Raw genomic sequence first — 14,602 nt, 5'->3', positions numbered from 1 at the left:
AAGTAGGTGGCTAGATTTTTAAAAAATATATAATATTAGTGTCTTTCCAATAATTAATTTGTACCCATTTGCTAATGTCAGAAGGATCCTGATAAATATTCTATTTCCAAGTAGATTTATGCAAGCAAGATACCAACTTACATCTACAACTAGTACTGAGGAAAAGTCAAGTTGCAAGAATCAAAATTGGTTTCTTAATATCAAACCCTAGAACTAGACATAACTAATCACCTAGGAATGACATAATTAGCCTGGGATAGCCTAATACTAATGACTGAGATGGCTCTGAAAAAGAAATAAAAGGGAAAAACTCATGTAAACTTGTCCAATGTATTCTTAGTGAAGAAGTAATGAGGGACACCTACAGCGTGTGTACAAAGGAACAGAGATGTGGTCTTTTTTTTTTGTTTTGTTTTGTTTTTTGAGAATAAGAATTTATTCAGCTCATACTACTGGAGGTCAAAAGTCAAGGGGCCACATCTAGTGGGGTTCTTCTTGTTGATGGGGATTCTTGGCAATACCCCATGGTGGCACAGGGCATCACATGGTAAGGCAAAGTGGACTTGCTTAGATCAGGTCTGTCTTCCTCTTCTTACAAAACCACTAATATCAGCATGAGGACTCCATTCTCATGACTTCATCTACCAAAGGAATCATATATCTTGGGAGAAAAATACATTTCCTGAAATTTTGGATGGATATTATTTTCCTTATTTTTATTTTCTGATATGAATTGTCTATCATATTTTTCTTTGTTTTTCCCTCATTCTCTCTGCTTTCTTTATATTAAACTTTCTATGTTCCCTATTATTTCATCTGATTGGTTGGAGTGATACATAGTACTTTTATTACTTACTCTTAAATTGACTGTAATATTTTAAAAGTATAAAAATTAATATTAGGCTTTATTGTTTATCTAAATATTTTGTACAAAGTTGTAATTATTAAGTTTACAATTCCTTGTAAGAATTAGCCTATTTTAATTCTATTCTGAGCACCACCATTTTTAAGAGCTTTTGTTTAATCATTTTCTTAAAAGACATATACAAAATTATCAGTGCTATTTTCCCTATCAAGTAATTATCAATTTATTTAATTAAATTATATATCTATTGTTTTGTAGTATTGTTTTGATCTTCATAATTATTCATGTTTTAAAATATTAGTATTTCCCTCTCCCCTCGAAAGAAAGGTTGATTAAGTACAAAAACTATACTATTGTTATCAGCGTCTCAACATCCATTGTTGCCAATGACAAGAATGTCAATACTCTTATCGTTCCTTTTCTCTAAAATTATTTAGACTGTGTATTTTGCAGGATATTCATTAGTTTTTCTCCAAAGTACCTATGTTTACAATGTATCCTAGCCAAATCCTAAAAATGCTTTCAGACTAAGGGCCTTCCCAATTCTTTGATTATTGAAAGTCTTATCAAATATCTTCTCAAACATTGCATTTCTTCAATCCACTCACTCATCTCATTCTTTTTTTCTTTAATTTTATAAATGTTTGTACATTATAATTATGCATATAATGGAGTTATATGTTATGCCAGCAGTGAAGCTACTTGCTTCACTGCTGATCTTTTACGTGGTACTGAGCCATGGGGGACTTAAGTCTCCCCTTGGTAATGATCCCACCACTACCCTGTGTAGACCCCCCAAGGCATGAGATCTCTACCTTCCCTCTACTAGTGAGACATCTCTTCTAGCTCTGGAGTTGGACCTAACCCATTGAGCCTGGACAGCCCACCTCCTATTTGGCAAAAGAACATTCTGTAGGAAACCTTTGATGTTTCCTCCATATAAATGAACCAAACATGGGCTCTTGCTCTCTCTCTTCCCAGTGTGGAAGCCCTACCCCTAAGGTCGAAGAGTCGTCCTATTCCCCATTCTAAAATTACTTTCTGTGTCCTGTGGTGTTTTTGCCGCTTTCTTTTCTTAGCTTTATTTCGCAGCCAGCTTACTCCACACAGAGGACCCCAAATTCCACCGCCTGATGGGATGTGGGCCAGAGGGTAATTTTGACACAATTATACCTTCATGGAATGTAATTTGCTTCATTTCAACCTCTACTACTTCCTTTTTCCTCCCTTCCTCCCTCCCCCTATTCCCCTTTCTGTACTTTAGGGGTGTCCTTTCCATTTATTTATTATTTTTAAATCAGTGCTTTACAGATATACATAAAGGCAGAATTCACTATGGTGATTCATATATGAACATGGTATACTTTGTTCAATTTCATTCCTCAGTTCTTCCCTTTTCCCATCCTTCCTACCTGTCCCTCAATCCCCTTCCTCCACTCCACTGACAGCCTTTCTATTTTTCTGGGATTCCATCCTACACACCTTTTCTTATTTTATTCTAGCTTCCACACATCAGAGAAAACTTTGATCCTTGACTTTCTGAGTCTGGCTTATTTCACTTAGAATGATGTTCTCCAGTTATATCCATTTACTGGCAAATATTGTAAGTTTATTCCTCTTCATGGCTAAGTAAAACTCCATTATGTACCATATTTGCATTATCTGTTCATCTGTTGATGGGCATCCAGGTTGGTTCCACAATATGGATTTAGTGAGCCATGCTGCACATTGATGTACCTGTACCACTATAGTATTCTGATTTTAGTTCCTTTGGAAAAATAGCAAGGAGTGGGGTAGTTGGGTCATACAGTGGTTCTATTCCTAATCTTTTTAATAGCTCCTTCTAGCTGTATATAATTTAGGGTTTGTTTTTACATAGTTATTCAAGCACGCACCATAATTTGCTCTAATTCAGGCCCCAGTACTTTTCCTTTTCCTCCCATCCCCACCTCCGTTCCCTTCCCTCTACTGAATTTTCTGCTATTTATTTATAGTTTTTTTTATTAGTGCTTGTAGATATATATCTTCATGTATATGTGTGTGCTATATACATATATTTACATAGGAAAGTTAGGGAAGAACTATTTCTAGTCTTTTGAGGCATCTCCATACTGCCTTCCAAAGTCTTTGTACTGATTTATAATTCTACCAACAGCTGAGGAGTGTAACTTTACAATGACATCCTTGCCAGTATTTATTATTTCTATTCTTGATCACTGTCATTGTAATTGCAGTGAGACAACATATCAATATAGTTTTCATTTGCATTTCCTTGATATCTAGGGATGTTGAGCATTTTTTCATATATTTGTTGGCCTTTTGTATTTTTTTCTTTTGAGAAGTATTTGTTTAGTTCTTTTGCCCATTTATTGATTGAAACATTTGGGTTTTGTTTTTTTTTTTCTTTTGTTATTATTATTTGTGTGTGTGCATGCGCATGCACTCCCTTGTGCTGAGGTTTGAACCCATGGAACTTTCACCACTGAGTTACATCCCCAAACTTTTTTTATTTATTTAGTTAGTTAGGGAGTTAGTCAGTTAGTTATTTGGTTTTAATTTTAAGACAGAGTCTAAGTGACTGAGGGTCTCACTGAATTGCTGAGATGAATTACTGATCTCTAATTTATAATTCTCCTGACTCAGTCTCTGGAGTCACTGGAATTACAGGTGTGTACCACTGCACCCAGTTTTTTGTGGGTTTTTTTTAATGTTAAGTTTTTTGAGTTCTTTATAGATTCTGAATAATAATCCCCTCTCAAAGAAGTAGCTGATGAAGATTTTCACTCATTTGTTAGCCTCTCTCTTCACAATCTTGTTTATTTTGCATTGTACAAGCTTTTTAATTTAATGCCATCCCACTTGATGATTCTTGGTTTTACTTCTTGAGCTTCAGGAGTATTATAAGGAAAGTTGGTGCTTGTGCCAATGTGACAGAGTGCTGATCCTATGAAATTATCTCATTCTTTGAATGCTTTTGAATATGTGGTAGAAATTAATCTCTCTTCCATGTCTCTAAATTTCTTAATTTAAAAAAAAAATCTTTTTTTGCTCTGAAAAATAGATTCTAAATACATTACTTTGTGTCAGCTTCTAATTTGCTAAGCTCCCTGTTGATCTAGGGAAGAGTTATTTTTTTCCACTTTTTTTCTTAGAAAATTTTAATTCTCTAACTTAAGATAAATCATTTGTCTTAATTTTAAGTTGTTTGGTTTCAAAATGTCTTATTTGTTTTATTTTGGAAGTTAGGTCTCATTTATCACTAGAATATATTTATAAGGTAATTGAACAAAATTACTGTCATCTGGTGATAATTCACATTTTTTATACCTTCTTGTTTATTTAGTTTTTTTTATGTTGCTGTTTGTTTGTTTGTTTTTAATATGGTGTTGGATATTGAACCCAGTTCCTCATGCTTGCTAGGCAAGCACCCTAGTACTAAACCACAACCCAGCCCAAGAGAGAATTCACATTTTGATAGGGACTTTGATAGTAATGTTTCTTAAGACTGGATTTATTGATGCATTTGAGAAGGAAGATACTAGTATTAATTTTGTGTGGCAGGCATTTTTGTTTTTTTTTTCTTTTCTCTTCCTCTAGTATTTTTTCTCTTACCTAGAATTTTTTGCTTTCTGTGCCATCCTTCCTGTCTTGATTCCTTATTTTTTTGTCCCATTGAGAAAAAGCACAACAATCATCTGATATAAATATTCTTGTGCAAGCACCCCCCCATGCCCCATTTAAGAGAGGAACACCCAATCACCAACTCAGCTGAAGTTTTCAGCTTCTGTGGTAGCTGCTTCTGTAGGTGCTGCTTTTGATATTTGGTATGAAAATATTTTATTTTGTTTGTTTTTCTTTCATATGAACCTGGCCAGGTCTTTTGGTTTTGTCTTTTTATGTTTAATTTATTTTTGCTATGTGTGTTGAAGCAAATAAATTATTGGAACATAAACTTATTATCAGCATCATGGCCAGGAAATCAGTATGAAAACATCTGCTACTCTGTACCATTTTTGAGTGTAAATAACTTCTAATAAAGTGAGTCCTGAGCAAAAACCTCAATCCTGCATGAAAAAATGCAAAAATTGTCAGCAACATCAATCTGTTGCCAAAGTGAGCAGCAAAACTTTGTGGCCATGTCCTCAGCATGTGTTATAGGCCTATATTCTGATAAAATAAAGTTTTGGTTTGGAAAAAAATAGATTCTTTGGGGTCCTTGTCCCAGCTCTTAGTAATACTGTATATGGTTTTGTTCATACACTGATGTGGAATAGGTGAATACATATTCTCTAAGACATAAATTGATTGAAAGCAACATGGCTTTTAGAGTAGTGTTTGAACTTGGGGAATAACTACTTTATAAGATAGCACCATTTAAGTTCTTAAAGAGTTAATTTGCTTCAAATGGGTAATTTATTTAAAACTGTTTATTTCCACTCATTCCTATTAACTAACAGTGCTGTTGAGACCTCTCTCTTAGTTGACCACCTGAAAAGAACCTTCACTAAATTTCATGAACTTCATTATTCAGATTAGAGAAAATGGAAGTAGCTAAATAATAAAAAGCTATTCTTTATTATTATTATTTTTATTTGTTCTTTTTAGATTACATGATAGTAGAGTATATTTTAGCATATTATAAATACAGGGAATATATCTTATCCTAATTAGGATCCCATTCTTGTAGTTGTACATGATGTGGCGTTTCACTGGTCATGTATTCATATATGAACATAGGGAAGCTATGTCTGATTCATTCTATTGTATTTCCTCTTCCCATACTCCCTACCTTCCCTTCATATCTGCAGAGGAGGAAAGAGTGAAATGCAAATGGATAATACATTTAGAGACTAGATCTTTGTCTAAAATAAGAAAGGTGTTACAAAAAAGATAAATACAAAAAGTTATGGAAATCTGCCTAAAAAAGCCATGAAAATATATATATATATATTTAAACCTATCTTCATTGACAAAAATTAACATTATGTTTGGAAACTCTACTAAAATAAATAGAAAAACTGACAATTAAATTTAGAAAGCATTCACAAAAAAGAAAAATATTGGGTCTGGGTCGGGGGCTCAGTGGTAGAGCATTTGCCTTACACATATGAGACACTCGGTTTGATCCTCAAAACCACATAAAAATAAATGAATAAATAAAGATATGTGTACATCTGTGGCTAAAAAATATTTTTAAAATAAAATATTAAGAAAAAAAATAATCAAATATGATGGGGTTAATCTTTTAATGTGTCCCAGCAGGTGATGTGTGATACATAGTTGTTGTTTGAGTACACTACAAAAATGCTGATATTATCGACAAATTGAGGTTCTGGAGTTCACAGAGCCAGGAGAAAATCCCAAAGGCTATTTTCAACTTCCATTTATTACCTTTACTTTTATACAAAGATTTTGGGAAGTACTGTTCTGGATACTTTAAAGCAGATGGGGTCAAAATGCTAAGAGATCCACTACTAGCTACATAACCAAAAGAAAGAAATTCAGTGTGTTGATGATACATCTATATGCCAAATATATTGCATTATATTATTCACAATAGTCAAAAAATGGAAACAACAAAAGTATACAATAACTCACAAATGGATAAAGAAATATTACACACACACACACACACACACACACAATTGAACCCTATACAGCCATAATAAAAATAAAAAACCTATCACAACATGTATGGAACTGAAGAACATTATGTTAAGTGAAATAAGTCAGGCACAGAAAGACATAGCATGCTTTCAGTTATATGTGGGATCTAAAAAAAAACTTTCTTATAGAAGTTAAAAGTAGATACCAGAGCCTGAGGAGTCTACAGAGGGATTGCAAAAAGTTGACTAACAGGTAATATGTTGTACTTCATTTGGTAAAGAATTCCAGTGTGCTATTGCACAACAGGTTAATTATAGATGATAAAACAGTGTATATATCACAAAAGCTAGGAAAAGGATGTTGAAAGATTTGCCATAAATAAATGATAAGTTTTTAGAAGATAGATAAGTTCCTTGTGAACTGAATATTACGCAGTGTGTACACATATCAAAACAGCAAGCACATTGTACCCCATACATATATATATTCTTCATGTATCAATTAAAAATTAAATTTAAAAACTATGTCGAAATAAGGATATTGTGTTTATCTAAATCATAAATTCAATTTTGGCAGAAATTATGGAGTTTTACTTATCATTGAGTCCCATAAACAGCAAGGGCCTGAGATAAAGAAAGTGTTTAATAAATATTTGTGAATAAACATTAATTAAATTTAGAAGCAATAAGTACAAAGCAAACTAAAGCCAGAAAAATGAGAATGAATTAGCTGTGAGAGAGACAGAGAAAGGGATACAAAGAGCAACAACCCACATAAAAACTGAAGAAAGCAAGGAGCAATGTGTATGCATGCACACACACAAACACACACACACATACACACACACACAATACACTCTCATAGGTATGAATATGGAAACGCTGCATGTAAGATTAGTTAGAAATATTGAAATTAAAACATAGTGATATATATGTTAGTTAAAATGCTACATTTGTATAATGGGTCTCTTCCTGATGAACCGGTAACAAAGCAGAGTTTGGAACAAAGCACGACAGAGTACCCTTACAGATGTCAGAAAAACATATTTATTTTCTTATAAACTTGTTAAAGTCTATTTTTAAAAATATCACACACATTTTAGAAAATTCAGCACTGAAGCTATTCTAAAGTAAAAAGTTAATGAAATTATATCTTCAACTCTAGGTCTGATTTATGAAAAGACAAAATAGAAAACTTGAGAGTTTTTCATTTTTTAATGCAGTATTTGCCAAACTTAACCAGAATTAGTTACTGTCAGTTTTTTAACAAATAGAATCCCTAGACCCAACCTCTTGAGAATATGATTACTAGGTAGAGCTTAGTAATTGGTATATCTTACTGAAACTTCTGATGATTAGTCACCTTTGGAAAATGAAAGTAATAAATAACTTCACAGGCACGAAGGCGGAGATCACTTCTGCTAGCAGATAGCATTTATTGTAAATAACATTCTTGAGAACTGCTCTTGAAAAACATAAGTCATAGCTCGAAGATAATCTAGGTCAACACAACTATCATTTTATTTTTTATAGTCAATATTATGTGAATGAATTTTATATCAGTCATTAACTCAAGACAAATACAAAATTCAAAGAACTTGCCCTTCTAGACAACTAGTATTAACATTAAATATGATGCCTAATATTTAAAAGGCTCCTAGTCCATGGATTGTAAACAATCCTACTTTTATGTTTTACAAATTTCTTCATCTATCATGTCCTTGTAGAGGGGTTCTACCTCAACCTTCAAATGCATGTAGATCCTGTTCCAGTAGACACTGACCAATCTTGTCAGAGAAATCATTAAATTGAAAATGCAAATCTGATTGGTTCCCCCAAATAATGTGTTATTTGTTTGATTTACTTATGTAACTTTGGTTTAAGAAGTTATTTTCACTATAATAATATGCTATAAAATCACTGAACTAAAAAATTTTCAGTACTGAAAGGAAGATAAATTACCTACATAAAGCAATAAAAGTTTAAATTATTTAAAGAAAATTAGAATACTGTCTGTAGTTGAACAATGAGCTATTGTTTTAATAATCATGTAGAATTTTTTTTAAAAAAAGTTATTTGGTTCTAATGGCTAATTACCTAAAAGCAGTACAGAGTCTAAATTAGGACTATTTCTAGTCATCAGATAAGAGTAACACTTGGAAGATTATTTGCCAAATGATTATTTCTGATTTTTCTTTTTGGGTTTTTACATTGGGGATTTAACCCAGGGCCTTACAAATGTTAGACAAGTGCTTTGTCACTGAGCTACATACCCAGTCCCCACTTCTAATATTTTTAAATATCATACCCCCATTTTGATGTCTTCTATTCCCAGTGTAATGACCTTAGCCATGTAGTCATCAACTTTTATGGGGTCATGCCTTAAAGTTACATGCTTTATCTTTCCTGAGTATTTATATTGTGCAATTATAAGATTATTAATGGTCTTTCAGTATGATGGATACAAGTTCCTAGACTCTAAAACTTTGAACCTTTAATTTTACATTTTATTTCTACTATCTGACATCAGTAAAAGAAAAATGAGTCTTTTGAAAGACATTCATTATAAATATCTCTTCTTGTTAGATTACTCCACTTAACTATTTCAACTATATCAAATGATAAGCAAGAATTATCATTTGTAGGATTTTGAGAACCATAAAATATATTCTGAGAATCTTGATCATTTTTCAGTAACTGAACTAGAACTACCACAGACATTTAATATACCCAATAAAAGTGCAGATAAAATGAAACCACTACCATAGTAATATATAACTAGAAACTAACATTTCAACGACTTCTTCAAGTACTGAATATAACATCAATTGCAGAAAAACGATCTTAACAGCTCATCAGGCAGCTAGAAAAGGGAAATTTCCAAAATAATCTTGTACATCATTCTCAGGTATTAGGCTATTAATAAAATGACAAGCCTTTCTCAGGATGTAAGAGATTTAGAGAATGATTTATAAAAAATCATGTTATTTAGGTTTTGATGGCTTAAAATCACCTTTAAGTAACTCTTTTCTGAGAACATTCTACAAAACTCAGCATCTTAAATACTCATTACTATAAGTTTTAGGAAAGTGTATATGTAATTTTTACTAGTCACATATATTCAATTACATTTCCAAGTATTTCCTTTTTAAAAGTAATAAAAATTGTGAGAATTGATTTAACAAAATTAAAAACAACTTGTAATTATGGTAAAAATATGCCTTTATAAATCTTTTCTAGTTTGTATACCTAAAATTTAGTTATTATAATAGGTTTTATAATCTACTAGTGCAGCAACTTATACATTTTTTTAAAAAAAAATTTAGAATTAAATTATAAAGTTTCCCAGTTATGTCTTATCCAGAGTTTTAGAAATACTGTAAATCTTTAAATAAAGCATATGTGCATGTGTGTGCACATACAAACACACACACACATAACTTTCTGGAATTTGAAGGAGTTGGCAAACGAATCAGCCAAAACCAAGCATATATTCCTTTACTTCTATTAAGAACACCCAACACAAATGAGGATAGCCAAATAAAGTTTTGGAGTTTTTTTTTTTTTTTTTTTTTTTTTTTACAGTACAATAACCCCTTTTTTTGTCTCCCATGTTCTTACCACCTATAAAACAAAAGAGAAGCAGAGATCACAGAGATTATATAGGAAAAGAGAGCACTATGAAAAGTTTGTTCATAAAAATCATTCAAATAGCCTGTATACTCTAAAATAAAATAATTGTATCACCAAGGAGTCACTAAAAAGAAATTCAGAGACATTTGCATGTCTTAGATGGTTAGTGATGTTATTATTTTGAAACGTCCATTTAGGATCCCTTGTTATCAGAAGTTTCTTAGTGCTCTATCACTTTTAATCTGACTCTCAATTAATAGTTCTTCTAAGAGGTATTTTATGATCTAATTCCTCCATCCAATGTTATTCCTTGCAGCTAAATCATGGTGTACATCTTCATATTCCTATGCAGTCCCAGAGGATAAAAGTAATATGACTTCTATATGATAAAACAGGCATTTCCATACATTTTCAGTGGGTTTAGAAATAGTTCCTACTTTTTTGAAGGCTAACCTGCAACTTGTATCAAAAATGCAAATTCATATACATTTTCACTCAGCACTTCCATATTTACTAAGTCATCCAAATATTAAAATCTCATACATGTGAAAACAGGCTTGAGTTAGAATTTTTTATTATATTATATTATAGCAGCCAAGGATTGAAAACAACCTAAATGTAAGAAGGGACTGATTAAGTGAATTCCAGTTGACCATACAAAAACTACTATACAGATATTTTAAATGAATCAATCTTTTAAATAAACATGATACAGATCTGGAGACTATAATGCTTAGCGAGATAAGCCAATTCCCAAAAAACAAAGGTCAAAAGTTTTCATTGATATGTGGAAGCTACACCACCATAAAGGTCTGGAGTTTTGGGGGGCGTGGCAGAGGAGAGTTCAATAGATTAGACAAAGGGGTACAAGAGGAAGGGAGTGTGGCTAGAAATAGGAAAGACAGTTGAATGAATCTACCATAATTTTTCTATATATACAAATGAAAATACCCAAATGTCCCCCCATCATTCTCACCTATAATAATGGGGTTCTAATTAGAATAAGATACATTCTGCACTTATATTTTACTGAAATGGATTCAACTGTCATGTATAACTAAGAAGAACAAATAAAATTAAATTTATAAAAACATGATATGGAGCCAGATGTGGTGACACATTCCTGTAATTCCAGAGTCTTGGAAGGCTGAAACAGAAATATTGCAAGTTCAAAGCCAGCCTAAACAACTTAGTGAGGCCCTAAGCAACTTAGTGATAACCTATCTAAAAATAAATATAATGGGTTGTGGCTCAATTTTAAGATCCACTGGGTTCAATCTCTGATTATATATATATATATATATATATATATATATATATATATATATATATATATATTCATATATTTATATATTCATATATATGAAAAGTGTTTGACATAACCTATTAAGTGAAAAACAAGTTTTATATAAAAAAGCAAAGTTTAGGTGAAAATAAAATCCTTTTTAACTGATTTTTATCAAATTTCTGGAAAGATATAAAGAAGGTTAGTCCTAACTACCTTTGACAAAAACATTTAGAAATATGAGCAGACTGTAAGAAGAGGAAATTTTATTTTTTAACCATTCATATTTTTCTAAGACTGTTTTACTTTGAAAAATTTTATCTGAAAGAATAATTGAGCTTTTCAGATAAAAATTATCCATCAACCTTTACCTATTTGATACATATTAGCACATTTCTTACCTCAAAAGGTATGATGACTTAACACTTGGTCCTAAAGTCTATAAGGCTATTTTAAAGATGATTTATTGTCCTTCAACAAGTCTCTTGTTTCTAACAACATAGTGAAAAACCCTTGTATTCTGGCTACCTCTATATTGTCTTTTTCTATTCCAATCTGTCAGAGTTACTATTTGTAAATAATCCAGAAATAAATTTGCATATACTGAATATACTGAACAAGAGGAAAAAATGCATGCAGATTTACAACTGAAATGTGGTCCATATCCATAATGTGGTATTGCATTTTAGGCACTCTAGACCTCCCCCTGGAAATTTTCCTGAAGGTATATCAGGTATAATATACCTTCTGATATGAACAACAACTAAAGATAACTTTCTCATAATTTTCATTTTCAATAAGAATTAAGCCCAAATTGTTGGAATTTATTTATTGAAATAATATGAATTACTTTTTTGATGGTACAGTGCCCCCCAAAACATTAACTTTAAATTGATAAATATTTTTGATACCTCAAAAAAAATCTCATTTATGAATCTCAGTCTTTGTACTCTACAATAAATATACTTTGCTACTTTTCTTTTTTGCTTCTTCATGTTTTCTGATGGTTCCTTATGTGTTATTTCATTCAATTTTCACAGCAAGTAAATATGGAAGATAGTATCATTTCTAAACGCCGAAGCAAAACTTTGAATCATAAATCATTAATGAATTTCTCAACATGTATAGTTGTGTAAACTACCTTACTTCTCATTCCAAAACCATTTTTCTTTTTTAATTTCCATTTTTTGCTGGATGGATGCTTTTTTCTTTCTTTGTCTTGTCTGCCTGTTCTGGCTAGTACTTTCAGTACTATGTTAGTTCAAGGTGGTGAAAGTGAGCATCATTTTCTTGTACATGATATTAGAGGAGATGCTTTCAGTTTTTCACAGAATGTAACATTAGCTGTGGTTTTGTTCAATATGGCCTTTGTTATATTGATGTTATCCCTTGTCTGTCTTATTTGTTGAGGGCTTTTATTATGATACAAAAGTGTTGAATTTTGTTGAATAAGATTTCTATATTTATTTAGTTCATCATGAGATTTGTTTTATTCATTCTGTTACTGTAGTGTATTACATATTAATTTATATATGTGAAACATCCTTGCATTTCATGAATATTTCCACTTGGTCATGGTATATAATCCTGTTCCTGTGTTATTGAATTGCTTTACTAGTACTTTGGTGAGAATTTTTGCACCACTGTTCATTGACCTGTAATTTCCTTTGGCGGGGGGGGAGTGCATGTATGTGTGTGTGTGTGTCTGTCTGTCTGTGTAGTGTCCTTACCTAAATTTGGTGTGGGAGTAAGTTGATCTAACAGAATATGTTGAGAAGTGTTGTCTCCTCTTTCACACTTTTGAGAAGCATTAGCACTAATTACTTAAATGATTGATAAAATTTAACTTGTGAAACCATCTGGTCTTGATCTTTTCTTTGTTAGGATGTATTGGGAGTTAAATTATACCTGATGGTAAGTTTTGGGGAGTTTAATTTGCAGATGGTAAGATTTTGTGAGTTGAAAGTCTTATAGAATCTATCAAAATGTTGCTAAAGCTAATGAATAATTTGGTAAAGATGCAGGATACAAAGTCAGTATGCAACATGGTTTTGTTCCCATCCACTAATAGCAAACTACCCCAAAAATAAATTAATAAGTAAATCTCACTCATAACAACACAAAAATAATAAAATAATTAGTAATACATTTAACCAAAGAGGGGAGATATCTATATCCAGACAACTATTAGACATTGATAATAGAAATTGAAGAGGATGCAAATGAATGGACAGTCATTCTGTGCTTATGCACTGAAAGAATATTGGTAAGATGTCACTACTGCCCAAAGTAATCTGTAGATTTAATGTCATCTCTTAAAAACCAATGATGTTTTTCACAGAAATTGGAAGTTAATATGTGTATGGAGCTGCAATGAGTAACAAGTAGCCAAAGCAATCCTGAGAAAAAAAGGATAAAACCAGAGACATCATACTTCCTCATCTCATGCTGCATTGCAAAGCTCCAGTAATCAAAACATATGGTACTGATATAGAAACAGAGAACCCATAAGTCCATAAAGAAACTCTAGAATACAGAGTCAACTAATCTTTGACAAGAGTCTAAAAAAATACACAATGGGAAATGGATAGTATTCTCAATTAATGATGTTGGTATAGTTGGATATCCACATACAAAAGAATAAAAGTGTACACTTAATGTACATCACATAAAAATAATTAGAAATGGATTAAAGATTTAACAATAAGACCTTAAACTGAAAAGTTCTGAAGGAAAATCTCTGACTCTTGTCTTAACTATGATTTTCTTGAACAAAACACCAAAAGCACCAATAGCAAATGAAAAATTTAACAAGTGAGCTAGATCAAATTAAAAAGCTCCACAAAAGTTAACACCATTGGGAAAAAAAAGGCAATCTATGGAACAGGAGAAAAATTTATAAACCATAATCGGAAAAATGGTTGTTTAATAGTCCAAGTAAAGAACTCATACAACTCACTAACAACCAGAGACAGTGAGTAATTAGAAAGCTGGCACAGGACATTAATAATTTTCAAAAAAAAAAAAAAAAGACACACAAATGCCCAACAGATATATGTAAATGTCTTCAATATCACTAATCATTATAAAAATGTAAATAAAGACTATACTGAGAAATTATCTCACACCTTTTAAAATAAATATTGTCAGAAAGATTAAATATAACAAATGTATATTAGAGAAGCCATTATGCAAAACAGTGTGGCAGTTTCT

The sequence above is a fragment of the Callospermophilus lateralis genome, chromosome 5, assembly GCF_048772815.1.
Source record: "Callospermophilus lateralis isolate mCalLat2 chromosome 5, mCalLat2.hap1, whole genome shotgun sequence".
Taxonomy (NCBI): domain Eukaryota; kingdom Metazoa; phylum Chordata; class Mammalia; order Rodentia; family Sciuridae; genus Callospermophilus; species Callospermophilus lateralis.
The sequence above is the reverse complement of the archived record's forward strand: the minus strand, read 5'-3'. Positions refer to the sequence as shown.